The sequence below is a fragment of the Serinus canaria genome, chromosome 4, assembly GCF_022539315.1.
Source record: "Serinus canaria isolate serCan28SL12 chromosome 4, serCan2020, whole genome shotgun sequence".
NCBI classification, from domain to species: Eukaryota; Metazoa; Chordata; class Aves; order Passeriformes; family Fringillidae; genus Serinus; species Serinus canaria.
The window spans coordinates 34,059,597-34,080,239 of NC_066317.1; the positions used below are offsets into that span (position 1 = coordinate 34,059,597).

A 20,643-nucleotide genomic window follows, 5' to 3' on the forward strand; every position below is an offset into this window, starting at 1 on the left:
TGTTGGATTTTTTTCTTGTGTCAAAACATTCTGTCTTGATTTAAAAAATTTGAGACTTCTGGTCTTAACTATTGTGATCAGAATTGCACACTCCAGTGTAGCTTTAAATGTGTCAGTTAAGTCAGCAGCTACAATGCTAAATTTTTACATATCATAATGAGGGAAAATCAAGGGGGCAAAGATAAGAAAGGAAACAAAAGTGTAGGTTTTTGTATTATAGCACCTGAGAAACAGCTGCTGTTTTTATTTATAGAACTATATGTACACTATTAAAATACACTTCCTTCCCTGAAGATACACTGCAGGCAAAAAGATTGTATTTAAATGCTACAAATTATTCTGTAATAGTTTAAGAATTTGACAGACTCTCTCATGACGTCCATTGAGTTATTTTCATTTATTTTCACTCATTGCTGGGATGTGATTACTTTGTTAAATGTTTTCTTCCTGCATTTTCAGCTTTTCTTTCCTGAAGAAATCCTTTTAGTTTTTGTACTCCAAACATTACTAATTTCATTTTATTTATGGGGTGATTTGAAAAGTAGATCTTAATTTTGTGAAACTTCTCAAAGTCTGAATGAACACTAGCAAGAAAACTTCAGGCAGTTTGGTGTTTTCCTGCTTTGCTAGGGACATCTACCATTATCTTCCCTGGTCCACAGAAATTAATATTTGGGCTCATTTACTTCATTTTTCCAAAAGCTGTTTGTTAACATTATGATTATGTTTTAATTATTTCTTTTAAATATTAGGACATAATTGGAGTTGTAGGCAATTGTCTTTTTATGTGTGAATTAGTTTTCCTCATTTCAGTTTGCTAGTCATGCTGTTGAGATAGTTGGAAACTCCTTAAATCAGAAACAAATGTTCCTGGGACTAGAATTATAGGGCAAAGTTGTTTACAAGAAAGAATCACAGATCATATTAAGTTAAGCATATGGTTTTGCTTCTTTTCTCTTTGGATCTTGATCTTGCAATGTGCCTTATGCTTGTTTCCCAGTAAGCTGAGCCTCATTTTCACTTTCCATGCCCGAATAGGCTGTGGAGTCAGAGACAAGCAAGTATCTTGAACTAAGCTGATGTGCACAAGTTGTCTCGGCTTTCAACTTTCAAACCCATGAACTGAACATACGCATGCACACACAGACATAAAATTCCTACATGCAAAAATTTTAAGAGCTGTGACAGAAAAAATGTTGGAGAACTTAATGCATATTTATGATACAGTATTATCTCAATCTGTTATAATCAAATACAAAAGAGAAAGTGCAGTTAAGAGATGTGAAGTCCAGGTAATGTTTTTCTATCACTGACTTTTCCTACTGTACATCAGTGTGCTCTTTGTTGTGTGTGTTACATTATCTGCACCTGTTACAGGCCATAACAGAACTGTGTTCTGAGTTTTAGATAAAATTCTTGACAAGCATACCTACCAAAAATCATAGAGAGACCTGACCAGCCATGAATGATACTCCTTTTATCTTTGTACTATCTTAATACTATGTGTATGAGCTGCCATGCTTCTTCCCCAGAGTCATGTACCAGAATTGGAAACAGGGTGCTAGTGCAGCGCCAGCCTTCTGACTGCCAGGTTCTGGCATGCCACTCTGTTCTAGCAATGGGGAGATGCTTCATTTTCCCCGCCCTTCTTCCTAATTGGCAGCATTCCTCTGTTCTTCCTATTGTGTTCTGGAGGGACTGAGTGATGTGGAGTGAGTTCTGAGTCCTAAAGAGGGCTTAATGGTGAAAAGGTGTGACAGGGGTTGAGTAAGCAGAGAAATTTTCAGTGCTACCCTGTTCTGCATTGTCCACTGTGGAATAAAATTTCTCAGGTAGAGGCCTTGCTCATTTTGGGGGTTCATACCAGTTAGGAGAAAATAGTTATGGTGATGCTCTTGTAAATCAAACAGATTTCCAGGCATCCAGAGCTGATCTATAATACACACTGATAGGAAACTGGAGCTCAGAGAAGAAAGAGGATCACCCTTGCTTTCACCTGCCCTAAATTTTTTGAGTGTTGTCCAGGATGTTGAGCAGAGATAAAAGGCAGCATGTTCATACGCTTACTTGCTGCTCGTGAGGTAGTAAATGGAAGTGATACCACTGATCACCTCCATGGGCTAAGCATGGAATTGAGAATAGTGATTTTATAGATGTATCTTTTGAGATTATCCATCTTGTTTTAAGCAGATGTTGAAGTAGGTGTTACTAGTCATTAGTTGTGTACTATAATTGTTTATAAAACTGATGTTGGCATGGAACCTGTAAGAAGTCAACAACAGAAATCTGACACTCTTTATCTCCTTGAGGGGAAAAAAGAAGAAAAAAAAAAGAGGAAAAACGAAGAATTATCTACCTTCAAATGAATGCCTTAGTGGAATATGTAGTAGTAATTTATGTATTTAGAGTAAGTGACACTCAGGAAGGTTTTACATAGTTAGATCACAAAACAACTAGACTTTTATATCATATGGTAAATTTTTTCTGATCACTGATGCTACTACTCTTTGGCAGGTGAAGAACGCACAGGAGACTATTTGTAAAACAGATGACTACAGTGCAATAGCACGATATTTTTCTGAAAAAAGTTTTATATTCAGTTTAACCTGGATACTTGAGGTCTTGGTAGTAATGAGTAGTGGCATAAGTGTTAATTTAAAAGAACACAGAAATGTTAAAGGGCTTAGAGGAACAACTTGAGACATCACTTTTGCAGTTGTACATCAAACTTGTAGCCATCCCACCCGCTCTGTCATGCGGAGGAAGATGATGTGGCAATCATGGAAACTTTTGCCTAGCAGAAGAGCTCATGTAAATTCTCGTAGCAACACTTTTGTGCAGCTGTATGGCAATATGGGAGAGCCTGGGATGTTTCCCTAGGCTGTTGCAGCGCCTTCTTAAGTTTTTCTGCTGGCTATGGATGTTCCTGGAAGGAAAAAAAGTGAACTTCCAGCCTGGGACCCGAGCATTTTTGGGCAAAAAGTGTACCACAGGCTTACAATTCTTGCAGCTCCGAGGGAGTAACTAAGACTTAGGCTGCGGCAGCGGATAGAAACATCCCGATGGCGACTCGCTGCGGGAAACCCGCGTCTCGCTGCCGTTCCTGGCAGCCTGGTAACGCCTCCCGCACGCCTCGGGGCGCCTGGGGCGGCCGCGGGACTCTTAACGTGAAGCTGCCGGAGTGGGACGCGCCGGCGGCGGCGGCTCCTCAGTGAGTCACGGCGCGGAGCGGCGCCCCGGGCCCGCCCTATATAGCCCCGGGTACCTGCGGGCGCCGCTCCGCTCCGCTCCGCGCCCGCCGCCGCTCGCCGCGTCCCGGGACACCGGCGCTCGGCTATGTGAGAGCTGCCCGCTCCGCCGTGCCCAGGTAAGACGGCAGGGTACTTTCAGGAGTTCGCGGTGACGTGTGTTCTGCAGATGAGGTTACCTCACGGCAGAAGCGGTGATGGGAGGCGAAAGGTCAGGACACATGAAATCATGCGGTAATCGGACCGGGCTGACCGCCTTTCTTTCGAGTACTTCTACTTTTGATCTACTCTTTCTTGGTCTTTTCGTTTGCCCCATCGTCTGTAGTCGCATTCGAGTTTGGCTGATGCACTTTATTTGCCGACCCCGGCCGTCCCCTTGATGTTTCCATAGGCAAAAAAAGGATGCTGATGTGGCGGCAGCGGCTCTGTGCATCTCTGTTACCCAAGACTTGCTAAGTCAGTCCTTAAACAACATGATAGGGCAGTAAATTGTGAGTGCCTTCCCAGTCTTCTTTGTACGAGACATCTGTAGGGACCCAGTGATAGTTTGGATGAAGAGAATTGGTAATGGGCGGGAGACTTGATCTTTTAGAAGATTTGCCACAGCTTCTTACCCAAATGAAACCAAACATTGGAGTTCTGGGTTGTTCTGTGGAATTCATACGTCTATAAGGAAGACATATTTGGTCATCTAGAACTTAATGTACTCTTGTAGCTAAATTTTTTCGTCTAATATTTATCACTGCTTGTTGAAAAGAATTTGGTGTTACTTAGTAACTTTGTAACCTATAACAGTAACGGCTTTGGAGATATTTTTCCCCTTCTTTTCCAAGTCTGCAGCACGCATAAGATATTTGTTTAAAATTTTGTAGTCAAGACACAAAAAAAAAAAAAAAAAAAAGTTTCCTGGCAGTAGGCACATAATTAGAAAGAAGGCTGGGAAAAGTAAGACTGGCCTTCTTTATAATGATGTGTTTACAGAAACTTGGAAAGCAGAGATATGCATTGGCTATCAAAGAAAAACCAACGTCTGCTATTGGAACATTTGGGTCAGCTTTATATTAAGGAATATGGCACTGCAGAGCACACATCTAAAAATAGGAGTGGACACAGTCGAAGTTTCATTAGGCTTTGAGGTCAAGAAACTGTTTTTCCATGGTATTCTCTGGCTGTATTGAACTGAAACCCTGATTCCTGTGAACAAACCTTATATTTCTGAAATTAACTTTGTAAGATGGATTACATGCTGTGCAGAAAGTTTTATGTTCACTCACAGGTTTGTGTGCACAGAGGTACACTGGCATTCTGGGATGGAAGAAGTTTTGATGGCATTCTTTAAGAAAGCCCAGCAGTTTCCAGACATCCAGAGCTGGTCTGTGATTCACAATGCATACCAGACATAAAAGGATTAAGATATAGAATTGATAACAAGAGGATGGAAAAAAAATCATAGAAAAAGTTAAATGACTCTCAGCACATGTCCACTGATTGTATCTAAACCATTTCACTATGAAAATGGGGCAAATACTTGTGAGAACAAGATTCTGAGAGAGATTGTGTTGCATCCTGCTTTTGGTTGGGGAACAAAACCTGAAAGAACTGTCTGTGAAATCATGTTCTTTTACTGATTTTCCTGGCCAGAAGGAGAAACCCTGTGGGAAAAGGTGGGGGAGAGTGATAAGAGTTTGAATAAAAGAAACTGGAAATATGGGGTAGAAGATAGACAGATGTTCTTGCAATGTTTGAAACATGTAGGAATACGCAAGTAGGATATTGTTGGAATTGGGAGTGTCTCATTTGGATAAAACAAATCCTCATCTTTGAGATAGGGGAAATCTGATAGTGGAGCTCCTCTTTGAGATGAGATTTCTCTCATCTTTGAGATAGTGGAAATCTGATAATCACAAAGTCAGAATTTAGCAAGTTATCACACACTGCAATCTGATGTAGCACTTTTCCTAAGACTGCAGTGGTGGATATGTGGTAAAGGTTTGTTAGCAGTTGGCAGATGTACATCACATAACTTTTCTTGCAGCTTTCTGAATTTTTTCAGTCCTGAAAATTTTAAGTGTGTTTTAACTAACAATTAAAAACCACTGATGTAAGATAAATGTTTTTGTGCTGTTACACTGGAATCCTAGAAAATTCTCTATTATCTTCAAAGTGTTCTTAAGTTTCTTCTTTTTTTTTTGTTTATATTACTGGCAAAACTCATATTGCTGGACACTCAAGCAGCAATTATTGTGGGCCTACTGATTAGCCTGAGCCTACTGTTTTCTCTTTGGAGAGACTGTGTGATGATTGCAACATATAAAACTTTGCACTGCAGAATTTTTTGAGCTGATATGATGGTTGTGGAGGGCATCTAACACTCCACAAGCGGGAGCGTGATTGCAGTTTTGTCATCCACTTTGTGGTCTGTGTGACTGCAGCAGCCATTTCTAATAGCTATGTTAGAACAGCATGCCTCCTTTTTTGTAAGGACACAGTGGTAAATCTGATGAGTAATGTTCAGCTGTTGGGCTTTAGGCATTGGAAGACCAAGGAAGCAGTCTGCCTGGAATTGACCTGTGGGATGCTGGTCAGCTCAGAGAAATTCTGTGAAGAAATTCTTCTTTTTCTCCTCTACAGAATTTCTTCTTATTACTTTGTTTCAAAATGATCCATGAGAGACATACCTTATTGAACTTACCTGGTTCTCAGCTGGGCAAAGCAAGCCAATCATACTTGTAAAATGATGTAGTTAATGGAAAATACTGTATTCTTCTAACAACAACCTAATTTCTCATCTGCTTCTATTTAAATTAGCTGCTTTTCAATTTTACTTATGCCAGCATTCATGTGGATCCATGTGCCTGCGAGCAGAGTAGATTGTCAGTGAGTGTGATGTCATATGTGTGGGTTTTCTCTGTGTGCAGAGCATAATTTCCCATAGATTATGGATATTTGTTGTCAGTACACCTGAAAGACATGAAGATAAAGGCCTTTGGTTTTAAAGAGCTGAGTTTCTAATTTGAAAAATGTGTAGATAACTGCACAGAGCACAGTCTTCAAGTATTTGGGGGTTGTACTGGACCTTTACTGAGCTGCAAAGAGTTGGTGGCCCTATGGTTTTGTTTTCCCAATAAAAATTTCAGGATTATGTAGAACATATAAATTGACTGATAGTCCCAGTTATATTCTTGAGAACATAATAATTGACTGGAAATCTTTTATACTGGGAATATTATTTAATCAAAATATGCCTGTGGACTTTTGTATTCATGTATCATCTTCCATTGGAAACATTCCTGCTTTCTTAACAGATAGCATTTCAGTGCTAGATTAAGTAATGAAGTTCCCTTTGGAAGAAAGTGCCCACTCAGTAATAGAAATACTTGATTTCATAGCAATAATATGATGATGATTTCATAGCAATAATAGACTCATTTGGAAGAATATGTATGGAATAATTACTAACCATATTATAGTATGCCTAGAAGACTCATTTTAACCTCTTACCTGCAGAAGGTGAAGAGTCTTGTGACCACAAGTGTCAGAACTTATTGGAGCGATATAGATAATTTAACATTTGGTATTCATATATTAAATATGTAATTATCATAATTAAAAACATAATTATCAAAGTAGAAGAACCAATAATTAAGGCAGTTCTCTTTACATGTGTAGTCCACTTTCTGGGTTAGCACATGAATAGAAAAGTTAGGAAATACTTTTCCTCCACATTTCTGTCTAGACACTTACATGGTCCTTTTCCCACCTGCTTGAGACATTCTAATCTTTGCCAAGGCAGGAAGTTTGTATTTCCTTTATTGAAGCAGAAAGTGATTGTAATTAGTGTATTGTGTATGGCACTCCCCAGCACTTCCCCCTTCCACAAAGGGAAGGAATTTTAAGATAAACAGCATTTACTTTTATATAAATAAATAAATATAGTGAGCTCAATTTCTTGCTGGGATTTTTCTGCCTTATTCACCTGTGTGAGGTGAGCCAAGAAGCAACTGAATCTGCTTTCCCTAGTTATCGTAGTGTGCATATCTCTCCAGTGATAATTTGAGTAAGAAATCTTTTGATTACCTTAGATTATCTTAAACCATTGTTTGTAGCAGTTACTCAGAATTCTTTCCAGTCCTCCCCAGGACATTCTTCTTAGCCTGGGAAATTGTATTCATTCACATCAACAAAATATGTTCCTGTTGAAATTTCTGTTTAAAATGGGCTTCAGACTTTGTTTTTTACCAATTTCAGAAGATGGTCTACATTATATGTGCTAGAATATAACACAGGATAAGAAAAAATAATTCTTCTAGTTATTCTCTTTGAGAAACCAATGTGGTATCACAGTTCACTATAGTGTATTTCAAGCAGAAAGTGGTAATGAGGGGTTGAGTTCCTATCTCTTCCTTAATAATATGGAAGAGTTATTTAGTTGAAGAGTTGAATCTATGCATCTATACTGCATTGACAAAATGTTCAAGTTCTGGTAAATTTTCATAAGATGGCTCATATCTTATTTTTCTTTTGGGATTGTTTAAAGCAAAGGTTTTTTAGAGAAAAGACTATTATTTCCAGACATGATGTGTCAGCCAGCAGAAATGTACAGGAAAAGATTTTTTTGGTTTTCATTGGCAACATGGTTACATTTTTTTTCCAGACATAAATGTAAAAATAGATTAGCACACAAAAACCACTGTTTTAGTGGTATTAATGTTTATACCAACCTTATTACCCCATTGAATTCCCAGTAAAGGCTGATACTTGTTTTGTATGCTACTGTACCTATTACAACAACACAGAACCTGAGGTGTGTGTGTAAATAATGGGAAAACACAAGGTATTACATTTACAACATTAATATTAAGCTTTTACAATCTCAAGTGGATTTGTTTGAATCCTAGCATTTACAAAATTTTGTTTGTTCTCAAACAGAAGGCCAAGAAGGCTGATGGCATCCTGGCCTGTGTCAGCAATAGTGTGGCAGCAGGACCAGCACTGGGACTGTACCCCTGTACTCTGCACTGCCAAGGCCACACCTTGAGCATTGCATTCAGTTTTGGGCCTCCCACTTTAAGAGTGGCATTTTGATGCTGCAGCATGTCCAGAGAAGGGCAACAAGGCTTGTGAAAGGACTGGAGAACATGAAGATTGGCTGGGGGAGCTGGGGATGCTAAGCCTGGAGAAGAGGAAGCTCAGGGGGACCTCATTGCTATCTACAAGTGTCTGAAATGAGGTCGTGTGGAGATGGGGATCAGTCTATTCTTCCATACCTGCAGTAAGAGGATCAGAGTTAATTGCCTCAAGCTGAGAAGGAGGAAATTCTGATTAGACATCAGGAAAAAAAACATTATATGTTTAGTGGTTTAGAAGTTAACAGTGGTAGTGCAGGGTTGATGGTTGGATTTGATGATCTTAAAGGTCTCTTCCAAAATATTGAACTGTGATAAAGATTCAGTCAGCTGGATTTAATTTTTAAATTGCAAATGAAAATGAATTCCTCTCCTGTGATGAAAAGAAATGTACATCAGAGAGCAAGAAATGCATTCAGGCAGTATCTGGTAGACAGGACAAACTGCATTAGGAGGTCCTGCCTGGGCTCTAGTGAATAGAATAAGAGAATGGAATATTTAGATTTTTTTTTTTACTTCTGCTACAGATCCATTTAAAAAGTATTTCTCCAACTACACTGAATACACAAATCTGTTTTAAATCAAGACCCACATGTGTTATAGCAACTTTTCTCAGGAGAGCCAACCTGCTGGGCTTAGGCCAAGCTTTCAGCTGAGTTTGCTCCTACCCAATTTTGCACCTTACTCACAACTTGGAAGACTTATCCTTGAAATACCATAATTACTTTTCTGTAGTTGGATTTTGAAGTATTTTTAAATTATTACTCTACGGCTGAATTAGTTCTTCTGAATAGGCTGAATCACAGTATGAAAGCACTCGCTAGAAACACAATTATTTCTTTCAGTTCTAAGTGCCATGTGTGTATGTATGTACATCCAGATGTGTGTAAAATGTTTCTAACTTCAAAGAGCAGATTATGCAGATTTTTTTATTAAAGAAGATAATGCAATTCTGTTTCTGTGTGCATATGAATCTCATGGTATGTGAATATATGTATGTGTGTGTGTCCTTACACAGACACATCTATAAAATCTCTACCTGACTTATGGGGGTGCTTTGTTTAAAGCAGCTATTAAAGTGAAAAACTATTTTAATAGCCAACTTTGGCCAGCAAGGAGATTTACCAAGGCAACATAGAAAGTTTTGCACAAATGAAAGTAGATTTTCCTTGCTCAGAAACCCAGTGGTGCTCTATTTATTTTAGCCAACCTCACTCTACTTACATTGGCTCTGAAATACAAAGCCTTGCTTTGCAGTGTTTGAAGGTTTCAGGAAGGCAACCTAATTTATGGTTTTTTTTGATCTGACCCAAGATCTAGTGAAATTTTTAGTAGAAGTGAAGCTTTGAAAATCCCAGGGGTGATCATAATATTTTGTGGATGGGGTATTTTCATGCAGTCTATGTTTGTGTGTGATTTGTATTTCCTGTTAAAATTTCTAGGGAATTTAATAAAGGCATGAGTTACTTGGTATTGCATTACTGATGGTGAGCCTGTAGCAAGATGATGCTGTTTATTTCTGTGCAAATCTGAGGTGCCTAAAACCTGAATTACATAAAGAATATTTAAAGGGAATATTGATATCCACACCTACAGAGGAGTTGGTGCATATAAAGAAATGCCTTTCAGGCATTTCAATGAAAAGACTGCCTGGGTTTCAGAAGTGTTCATCTGTATTTCTCAGCTACCAGACTGTATTTTTCTCTATAAACTGCAGATTGTTTTCTTTTTCAGAATACATATCTTCCTCATCTGACATGGTCAAATTCTACTCTTTTTGTGTTTCCAATGCCACCTGATGATTTTTGTATATCTATGGCAATACTTACGTACATGAGTTCAATGTCCTTGCTGAATAATGCTTATTTTTTCACATATAACATTTGTAGGCAATTTTTTCAGGCAGCAAATAGATTGCCATACTGCTTGGCTGTGCTCTAGGAGAAAGTCTTGATTGGAAATCAAACTTTATAATTTTCCTATATTTTTTAAAATCTGGAGATCTATATGTGATGTAAAAAAGAGAGACACCTCTTCTATGAGTGTCTGTAGGCATATGAAATCCATAAGGTGAGACTGTGGAAGTTCACACTATATTGAAAGTACATTGTGTTGTCTTATGAGTCTCTAGAATGTTACATGTGGTTTCCATTCCTTTATCTTTAGTGACTTTTAGAGTTTCTGCTAGAGATTTTGCAGTTATTAACTGTTTAACATTTTCTTGAGTGGTTCATCAGGAATTTCTGGAAAATGATTGCTTCTGTTTTCTGCTTTGTATTACAATACCTAAGCCTCTTCTATATTTTTTCTTTCTTTTTTGTTTGTTTGTTTGTTTGTGTTTGTTTTTAAGAAAGGATTTTTTTTTTCTATCAGTTATAATTCAGGAACACTTATGCTTAGATACTGCTTTAATGGATATGCAACTGAATTAGATGACTGTTGCATGCACATTTTCCACATAGATGGAAAGAAAAAAAGGAGTGTCTGTTAAGATAAAATCAAAATGATATGTCAACATTTTCTAAAACAATGGATGAACTTTCAGCTATTGACTCTGAGGTTACATCTACAGTTATCTCTGACCCAAAAACCACAGCAACTTTAAGTGCTTCTGTGATTTCAGAAATAAAATTATACACTGATTCTAAAACTCTAGGTTCTCATGTCTCCCGTCTTTTCAAAAGTTAATGGTCATGTTGATGGATGGATATACAGAGACAATTTATATCAATAATGACATTTGTCAGAATCACATTAAATACCCTGAAAAAGGAGGAGGAGGCCCAGAATCAGGATCTCTGTCAGGTTTCCCTTGCTCTCCTACCATTTACATGGCTGCCATCAGCAACCAGCTGCAAGCAGCACATGAGCCTTCTCTGCAGCCCTAGGTGGAAGCACACTGCACCACTCTAGTCCTGATGTCAAAGGCGCGCCATGTGCTGTGCAAACTGGTGCGCTGGAACCATTGCCGGCATAGTGAGGCTTAGCACTGGCCACATGCATTGCAGTTAGCCCAAAATCAAGGACTTGGTTTCAACTCTAAGGAATCTTTTTGGGGAGGAGGCAGTGCTTTTTGGAGCAGGAGCTGATATCTTACAGGAGCAGGGGTTTGTGATTGTCTGAGTTTCAGAATATGCAGCTGGTGTGTGGTATCTCACTGGAAGTTTTCTTCAACAGATGATCCCGGGGATTCTGCAGGATCACAGAAGTATCAGGAAATTTAGATCTCAGAAGCACACACAGAAATTGTGGATGTTTGGTTTGTTAATGGCTGCATTTGTAAATGAGGGTTTCATCATCTTCTGGCTGCAGTTTACTCCTTCTACAAGTTGCCAGACAGAGCTATTGCATCCTTACTTTTAACAGTCTTTGAAACTCTTTTGAAACTTTGTAAAGTTAACATTCCTGTTGGGCACAAACTTTGGACTTTTTTTGTGGTAGACTGTAACTAGAAAAGAGGAGTGACCTAGGCACAGTTAATTATAATAAATTACAAGAAAGCTCTGTTGACCACTGAGGCTAATTGTTCGTTTGTGACTAAAACACAACACTTGCATTATGTCCTTTTTTGGGTTAAGAAGATAGATGTTTGTGCTTTAAGCATTACTGCCTACAAATGCAAGAGACAGGCCCTGTTTACTGAGTGAATTCCTGTAAGAGTACTGGATCAGAGGAACTGTTTGCAATGCTAATATTTGAAGGAACATGATCATTGATAAAGAGCAGAACAGAATAGAATTGGAATGCTTTTAAGCAGGAAGCTGATCGGCAGTAAATGAAAGCTGGGGGAGTTGAGTGAATTTGTATTAACATACAGAGCTCTGTGATGCCCAGTAATTTTGTTTAGTAGTCTCTCTTTTCTTCAAAAATATGTATTATATATGCCAGAATTTCCAATATTGGCAGAGCAAAGTTGATTATGCAGGTAATGTAGGATTTAATCAGAGTGTAACTGGGATGTCTGGGAGAGAGTTGTAAAAGGTGTGAATAGGACCTTTCTAATTAAGGGAAAGGCCAGGGCCCCATACAAAGAGTGATACAAAACAGAAGCTGCTTGTCTGAGAGATCAAAATTTTCACAAATTCGTAATTAAATAATACTTACTGTGCTTCTGAGTTATGGAAGTTCTCTCTGTCATCATTGGTCTTTTTGATAGAGGTAGAATAATGGAAATTTGCTGTCAAGCTTCCTGAGTTACTGATGTTACTCTCAGTGGTTGGTTTTTGAAATTGTTCTCAGATGCTTCCTCTGTTTAATAACCTCAGATTCCTCAAAAGTTGTGTTATAGTTGTGTTATATAGTGGGTCAGTGTTTTACATGAATTTGAAAACTTCTTTGTTGAGCTACTTATAAAGGAAGGAAAGTACTAATATGATCAGTTTCTCAATTAATTGCCCATCATTTTGAAAACTCTACGGTTTGCTAAAATCACTGACCAATGGTGAAGTTTGTAGAATAATTTAACCTAACTGCAAAATGATGCATTAGGGACAGAAAGGAGGTAGTGAAATAGTGTTTTGGATACTGAAGGACATGAAAAATGTGTTTTCCTTATTGAGGAATGTGTTCAACGTTTCAGAGTTTTCCTTGCATGCTTTTGGATGTACCTGTTCAGGTCTAAATTAATGGTTTGTCCTGTAAATTGCTGAATGTGCCTAATAGTCTTGTTGTCTGTAATCAGGTCGTGCATTGCACAGACTCCGTTCATATGAGTATTGCACGTTGATGTGCAGGTTGGCATGTTGTGTGGACAGGAACATGTTTAAACTAAACTCATGCTTTTGGTTAAATGAAACCATTTCAGTGTCTTTTTTTCAGAAAGTATTATTAGTTTTGCTCTTATGATAGTACACATTGTCCAATGTTTTTGAATAACTGTCTTTCTACTTAAATACTCATTGAGGTGCTAACTCTTAGGGTTTATCTGTGGCATGTTTGGATTTTTTGTTCCCCAGTAAAATAAGGATTTCATTTACTGCTGTTGGTGAATTTACTCACTGGCCTAAATACTGAAAGATAGGTAAGCCATCAGAAATAATAGTGTTGTACACCATATCCAGGCTAAGCCAGACAATGGCTGGGAATAACTCAGAGTTATAAAAGTCTTTAGGAACTGTCAGGTTTACTTAGTTGTGTTTCATTGACTCTAAACTTTTCTGTTTCTGTTCTATAATAAGTATGCATGCCTAAGTAGTTAGGAGCACTTGTGGTAAGAGTATTTATCTGATATAATTTCACCAGCCCAACTGCTTCCCTCAGCTCTAGTTTCATGTTTCCTTGCCCAACACAGAGGGAAAAGCAACATTTCTAAACTAGGTGAAAAGTACTGCATAGAATTAGTACAACTGGTTGCTAAGCCAAAGTTAACTAATTGATAATTTGGTGGTATTGAAGGAGATACCTTCTGATTTATACATTTCTAAACATTTTAAACTGTTATTCAACGTGAATATTCAACTGTTATTCAACGTGATTTGTCTTCTGAAACTTCATTGTCTGAGGTGTCTCAATATTGCATAGAAAAGACCTTTAAGATCATCAAATCTAACCATTAACCCAGCACCTCCACCAAGTTCACCATTAAAATATGTCCTCAGGTGCCATATCCCCACAGTTTTTGAACACTGCCAGGGATGGTGGTTCCACCACTTCCCTGGGCAGCCTGTTCCAGTTTACAGCTTGTAAGAGTTATATATTATTGCTACCTTGGTCATTTAACAAAAAAAACTTTTCCTGAGCTTGTGAGAAATTCTGCCATACCACTTATTCCAATTTTTGAACCAGATGATGTCATTCATCACTGTTATTCAGACTACCTGAATTTTTATGCCATGGTAAGCCTTCTCTGCGGTCTGAGTAAATCTTGGAAAAAACTCTAGAGTTACACTGAAGGTAGGGAGTCAATATCCACCAAAAAAATTCTCATACTCCTTTGTATATTGGGACATCTTCCAGGGACAAAAGAAAGATTTCGGTATTTTCACTGCTTAAATGAGCTAATAAAGGTTGATGCAAAAGGTAGCATATTCAGATGCTACCTTTAGGAACTGTCAGGTTTACTTAGTTGTGTTTCATTGACTCTAAACTTTTCTGTTTCTGTTCTATAATAAGTATGCATGCCTAAGTAGTTAGGAGCACTTGTGGTAAGAGTATTTATCTGATATAATTTCATTTGTGACTGAAGTGAATCAGTCTCAATGCTCTTTCCAGAAAACTTGTAACAAGTTTTCTGGAAAGAGCATTGAGACTGATTCACTTCAGTCACAAATGCTGATCAGATGCTTTCCTTTTCTGTTGCTACTTGATTGGACTTAACCTTAAACATTTACATCTCCAAGAATTTCTGTGATATTTAAGTAACAGAAAATTACTGAGAAGCTTCATTCTTCTTTAAAAAAATATTACTCTGAGAGCAAAACCTAATATTTTTAAATGTATTTCCATTCATGGATGAATTTTCAACATAAATTTTCAAATTCACTTGAATGAAGTTAAATTCATATGAAAGTTGCCTGATTTTCAGAGCTACTAATTACTGTTGCTCCTGTTGGTTTCGATGGTATGTCTGTGTGCTTGAACACTCAAGCCACTAATGTGAGATCCTGAATTCATTTACACAAGTTTGGAAATCAGTTGTAACTTGATTTTTCTGTGATAAAACAAAAAGATGATAGATTCAACATGTACGTGGCCAGCTAGCACATCAGTTCTGCTTGTGGTTGCTGTATAGAGTAGGATAACTTGCATAATAACAGTGGTGGGATGAATGAGTGAGAGACTTGCAGTTGATGTTTTTCCATTACAGCTAATTTTAGCAGATGTTTTCTCTGATTTTAAAATAACACAGCAACACAGTGTGATAGTTGAAACCTAAGAGTTATAGCAACTTACTTAGCAGAACCTCTGTTTTTGGTGAAGTTTTATTGTAATAAGATTCAATTACTGTTAGATAAATATAAGTGCTTTATTATTTTCTATTTAGTTTAACTTCATTCCTATGCTTTTCCTGATGTTTTCTCAAAATTAGGCATTAGTTGAAACCCCTGCTAAAATGATAGTTTGAAAAATTAACACTGGCTGATGCTAATAATTCTAATATTGTTTTAGAAAAAAGAAAATCTAGTTATGGAGGAAGTAGCCAATTCATGGATCAACAAAAATGCACAAAGATGAAACTGGTCAAGTGAATATTGTTAGTTATACATTTGTCATTCATGCAATCAAGTCTTAATCTACATGTCCTCATTTTTAGGCCTTTACTGTGTTCTTGGTAAAAGTGTAATATTGCACAAATACCCCTACTTGAAATCTTTAGATAGTTCTAGCAATGGAAGTAAAATTTTCTCCAATTTTTCAATGGGCACACTAACCAGTTTGAAATTACTTTTCTCTTGTTGTAAACTATATTTTGGCTTTACCTCCATTAAAGACTTCATTCATTTTTGGGGCAATTGAATTAAAAATGTATATGTGAAATAAAACTTCATGATTTTATTTGGTTATTGCCATTGAGAAAGTAAACAGCAAAGTCATCCGTAGAAGAATGGATGTGGAAGTTCATTCTTACCCTTCACAATTGCCAACTAAAGATGGGCTTTGCAAGCCCTGCCTTGGCAGTGTGAGCTATGAGAGGTCCAGCTTTCAGTGCTTGGTCCTGGACAAGCAGCACTTTGCTGCTGCAGCAGCAGAACCCTTTGGGTGGCTGCTCTTTAGTCTGAATTAGTGAACAGACTCAAGACTTTAAAAAGCCAAACAAAAAAAACCATCACCCAAAACGAAGCCACAAAAGCCCCAACCAACAAACAAAACCATCAATTTATCCAGTCCTATGTAGACTTTCAACTTTTAGTTCACTTGCCCTTTCTGTTAGGGTCCTGAGCTGTTGTGCCAGCACAAATGACAGTGAAAGAACAGGATTGGACATAAAGAAGTATTAAGAGATGCCTTACTAAGTGGAACAGAGAGTTCATGGTATTGTAAGAGCAGGTGGTTCCTAAGTGAGAGCAATCACAGTGATATTCAGTGTAGCTCAGCTTACATTTATTTTTTGCATACCTTTACTAGATAAGTATTTTCTTTATTGAGAGCCACTGATGTAAACATGGCAACAATTACTGTAAATTTTTTAAGACTGTTTGCTGCACAGCTGCAACTAAAAGCAGTAGGAGCCACCCAGTGAACTTCTCTCAAACTTTTTTGGAAAGGACGAAGCAGAGGACGAAATGACCTACCATGACTTTTTGTACTGTGATAAATACATTTTTGTGTTCATGTGTGTGTCTGTGTGACAGTGCCTCAATAAATTATGTTCTCAATAAAATTCCATGCCAGCAAGTACAGCATGCAGACTTGAAGGGGAATTGGATTTTTGCTTGGCAATATGCACATTAGAAATACAATAAAAGGAATTTATATTTATGTTAATTACAACATGAACATAAATTTCTCTGGGCTCTTTTCTTCTTCATGCACTATGTGGATTGCTTTTCATGCCTCAAAGTATGGCACAATAAAAAGTAGCAATCTCAGTGATGGATGAGAAAAACTGAGTGCAAGGTCTTGTCTTTTTCTCAGAGGAATCTTGTAGATCCACTGGGTTTTGCTGCACATATAATTTATTTTCCTTGTGTACAGTCAAAAAGTCCTATTGTTTTGGTGAAGAGCTCAACCTATGTGGGTGGCAACATCTGTCTCTTAGTAAATGAATATCATATAATATTTTACAGCAATAATTTCTTCAAAATAGAAGATTTTGTCTTTTTGAGAAACACAAAGAGTAAGCAGAAAATGAAACTGTGATAGATACTTGTGTCTCTGTCCTATTTATGTCTGTTGGATTAGGCCTCTGTTTTTAATCTGTTGGTTTCTTGAGGGATTTCTGAGTCTACAGAAGTAGCATCATAGAAATTAGAGCTTTGTCCTTTACTTTTTACAGGAATTATGTACATTTTACAGATGTCTTAGACATTAAGCAACTCCTTTTCTCCATGGTTGGTGACATTTAAAAGGTGGTTTTCACTAGAGAGCTTCTTTTCAGTGTTGTACTGGGGGATCCAGCTTCATGTTCTAGCCTTTTGCAGCTAACTCCTGGCCTTATATGATGATCCTCACTGAAGAGTTTGTGGACACTTCTGAGTGTTTAAAGCAAGATGTTAAGTTGCAGAGAGGTTTCCTATTAAGGAAAAGTGATGTAATGTCAGTGGAACACTGCCAGCTTCTCTCTGCTCATTTTATTTATATTAGCTGCATACCAAAGAAAATGCTCCATAAAACACGAGTGAGTGCTCCTTTCTATATTTAGCCAAGCTAATATACTAATACCAGGAGATTATATTTATATGCAATTGAAAGAATTATAAAAAGATTTGGGGGCATCTTACAGAAATAAAAGTGGTTGAACTTGGGAAAAGTAAATGCTAGATTTGCTCCTGGTGCATAAAAAGACTAGGGTGGTTTTTTTTAGGTTTGTGCTTCCAAGATATGTTTCTGTGCTGAAAAACATTGTTTAACATTTTAATTGAACTATTTTGCTGATTGTTTAGGGAACATAAAGTACAAGGAAGTTAATTACATTGATCCGAGTCTTTTTAGTCTAAGCACTGCAGATGTCTCACTTTTAACCAGTTGGCAGGATTGATGTGATTAAAACTAAGCTTGACATTCCTGTTCCAGTCTGATCTTCTGGTCTGAAATATTCACATTCCTCTTCATACAGAATACAGTGTGATACTGTGCTTTTCTGGCAAGGTTTAAAATCAGTTTGGCATATCTTTGTTCATCACCTTCTCTGACTTTCTTTAGAACTGCTTTTTAAATGAGTAAATGAGTCTCCTTTCAAACAAGTAGATTTTTTTCCTCCTGGCTTTTGTTCAATTCTTTGTTCTACAGCTGATGGTGTTGATAAATAATCACAAGATTTCTTCCTGACTCTAACAATGTTACTTCATAATGCTGTTAAACAATTTGACCTTTTCTATTAATTCTACTCCTACAGGGTGACACTAGCTGGGTGTGGTAGTGTTGGAACTATGGATCCTCCCTGATATTAATTCCACCTAAAAGAATATTCCCCATCAAGAGTACTGAGTACATTTGTTAATTGATAAATAAGAGCTGTCCTACTAATTAACTAACTTGTAATGTATATGGGAAAAAAGGTACTTTAATAAATTAAATGCTAAATTTAGTGTGATTGTGAAACCAGTTGTCTCATGAGCTACTAAGTTGTGGGTGGAGGAAAAGAATTTTGGGTAGTATTATTTTTATCTGCATTACTGAGGATGTGTTGAACATTTTATGTGTTTTGTGCTCATATCTGAGTCTTCTGTCTTCATTCTGTGGTTTATTGGGATGACTTCTAAAGATGCTCTTTGAGGGAGTCTTCATACATTCTGACGTTAGGCATCAAATTTACACAGTCTGAACAGCACCCTGCAGGTTTACTTGACTATCTAGGAGGCTGTACTACTAGTTATGTGAGATGCCAAAGAGGAGTGATGAGAACATTTGCCTATGTATCTCCTTTTGACTAGAAGAATTAGAGCAACATGACATCAAACTGAAGGCCAGTAGAAAAAGGCAAATGATCTTTTAGTCATATCACAAATCAAATATTACTGTTGTACACATCTGGAGCTTGTTTCAGAAATATAAAGCTGTCTAATGTGTAGAAGATTTGAAAATGATTACGAGATTCTGTTACTATTTCCAAGTATGTAGATCTCTTCTCATTCATTTTGAGTGATTCATTGGGGAAGTAGATCATGCTGCTAAAAATCATGAGAAAAAATTTTGAGACAACCAAGGGTCAAAAAACATTTCATAAGGACATAAGTCCTTATGAAATTTCACAAAACATTTCATAAGTCATAAGGACTTTTGCCTTACTGATTCCTCTTAATTTCAAATGTTAGATTTTAAAAATTAGACAAATTTAAACCAAACAAAAAATCTTGAATCATGAGATGCCATTTCTAGTATTAGGCTTTTGCAGGCAAATGTTCTCCCTAGTGTAGAAGATCAGACATAACTAATCTGTGAAGAATTGCCTGGACAGTGTACAGCAAGAATTATGTGCTATCAATTCTTGCTTAGCAAAGTTTGTTTCCCCATTTTTTAAACTAAGGCCTAGTGGATTACTGATTATTTAAGTAACTTGAATGTTGAAGTCTTGAAATTCATTTGGAAAACTGCAGTCTCTGAAGGTTTATGAAATGACCAAAGAATGGACAGCTTCAAACAACACTGCCTTTAGGGCGTGAGAATGTAATTAGTGTGGTAAGTCTGAGTGCATGGACTCATTACAGTCTTGGCATGAGAAAGAGGATGACTGTAGGGGAATGTACTTGTTTTCCTCCAAACAGAAATACTAAGCAGCAGAGTCTTTCTGCAGTTCTGGGTGCTCACTTTTCCTGATACATAGCACAACTTGTTGGAGAACTTAAATGTCCTTGCTTTATTTGTAAAGCAAATACAAATATTTTGTACCTTTATGACAAGAACTACTAATTTTTTAAATTATTTTTGGTTTTTTCTAGTTTTTTGGCTTTTTACCTCTTTTTCTGCATATTTTGTATGATTTGTCTAATCAATTAGCTGACCTCAAATCATCCAAATGCTTTTGTTATTGTATACACTTGCACTGAGTGCCATGCTTGAGGTTTCTACCTGAAATGGAATAGAACTAGGAGGATCCTTCAAGTGAAAAGCAAGGTCAGTGTACTGGGTAAATTTTCTTTGTGGCTAAGTAGCTGAAGTAAACAGGCTCAGAGACCCAAGGGTCTTGCAGGTTCAAACACCTCAAATAACTTTCCTTGAGTTCATGGCATAAAACTGTAGTAGATGAGGTTATTTTAGACCAGTGTTTTCCCAACAATGAATCATGGATTTCCAGAGAATGAAGCATGGTTTTCCAGAGAAGCTAGAACATATAGTGAGAAAGAAGGTAAAGTCATGAATTTTGGTATGGTACACCCTAGGTAGGCCTTCTGAAGCTCACAGGGGCTGCTGAAGACGTGCAGGTAGCCCAAGGGAAGAGGCAGGGAGACAGATGAGAAGGCAGACCAGCATTATACCATGATCTGAGTATTGCTGAGAGGAACAGGATGATGTGGAAACTCATAGTGGAAAGAAGGAAGAACCATATGATCCCCAGTGATGCTGACTTTAGTGCTTCCAATATTGTTAATGTCAATATCCTTCTGTCTTTGAAGTGACCTGGAAGTCCTAAATGACATATTTGATATGGAACTATTGGTTATTTATCAAAA

The 20,643-nt window shown here is 37.4% G+C and overlaps 1 protein-coding gene across 4 annotated transcripts in view; it reads left to right on the plus strand.

Annotated features, from left to right (window-relative positions):
- Positions 1–20,643, plus strand: part of PALLD (palladin, cytoskeletal associated protein) — a 181,336-nt gene that overhangs the window by 111,112 nt on the left and 49,581 nt on the right. The window contains exon 1 of one of the 4 annotated variants that reach the window (XM_050973496.1): positions 3,256–3,367. The exons of the other annotated variants lie outside the window; for them this stretch is intronic. The gene's annotated coding sequence lies outside the window, so the exon portion shown is untranslated. Of the gene's footprint in view, positions 1–3,255; positions 3,368–20,643 lie in introns of those variants that run through there. 4 annotated transcript variants of the gene reach the window in all.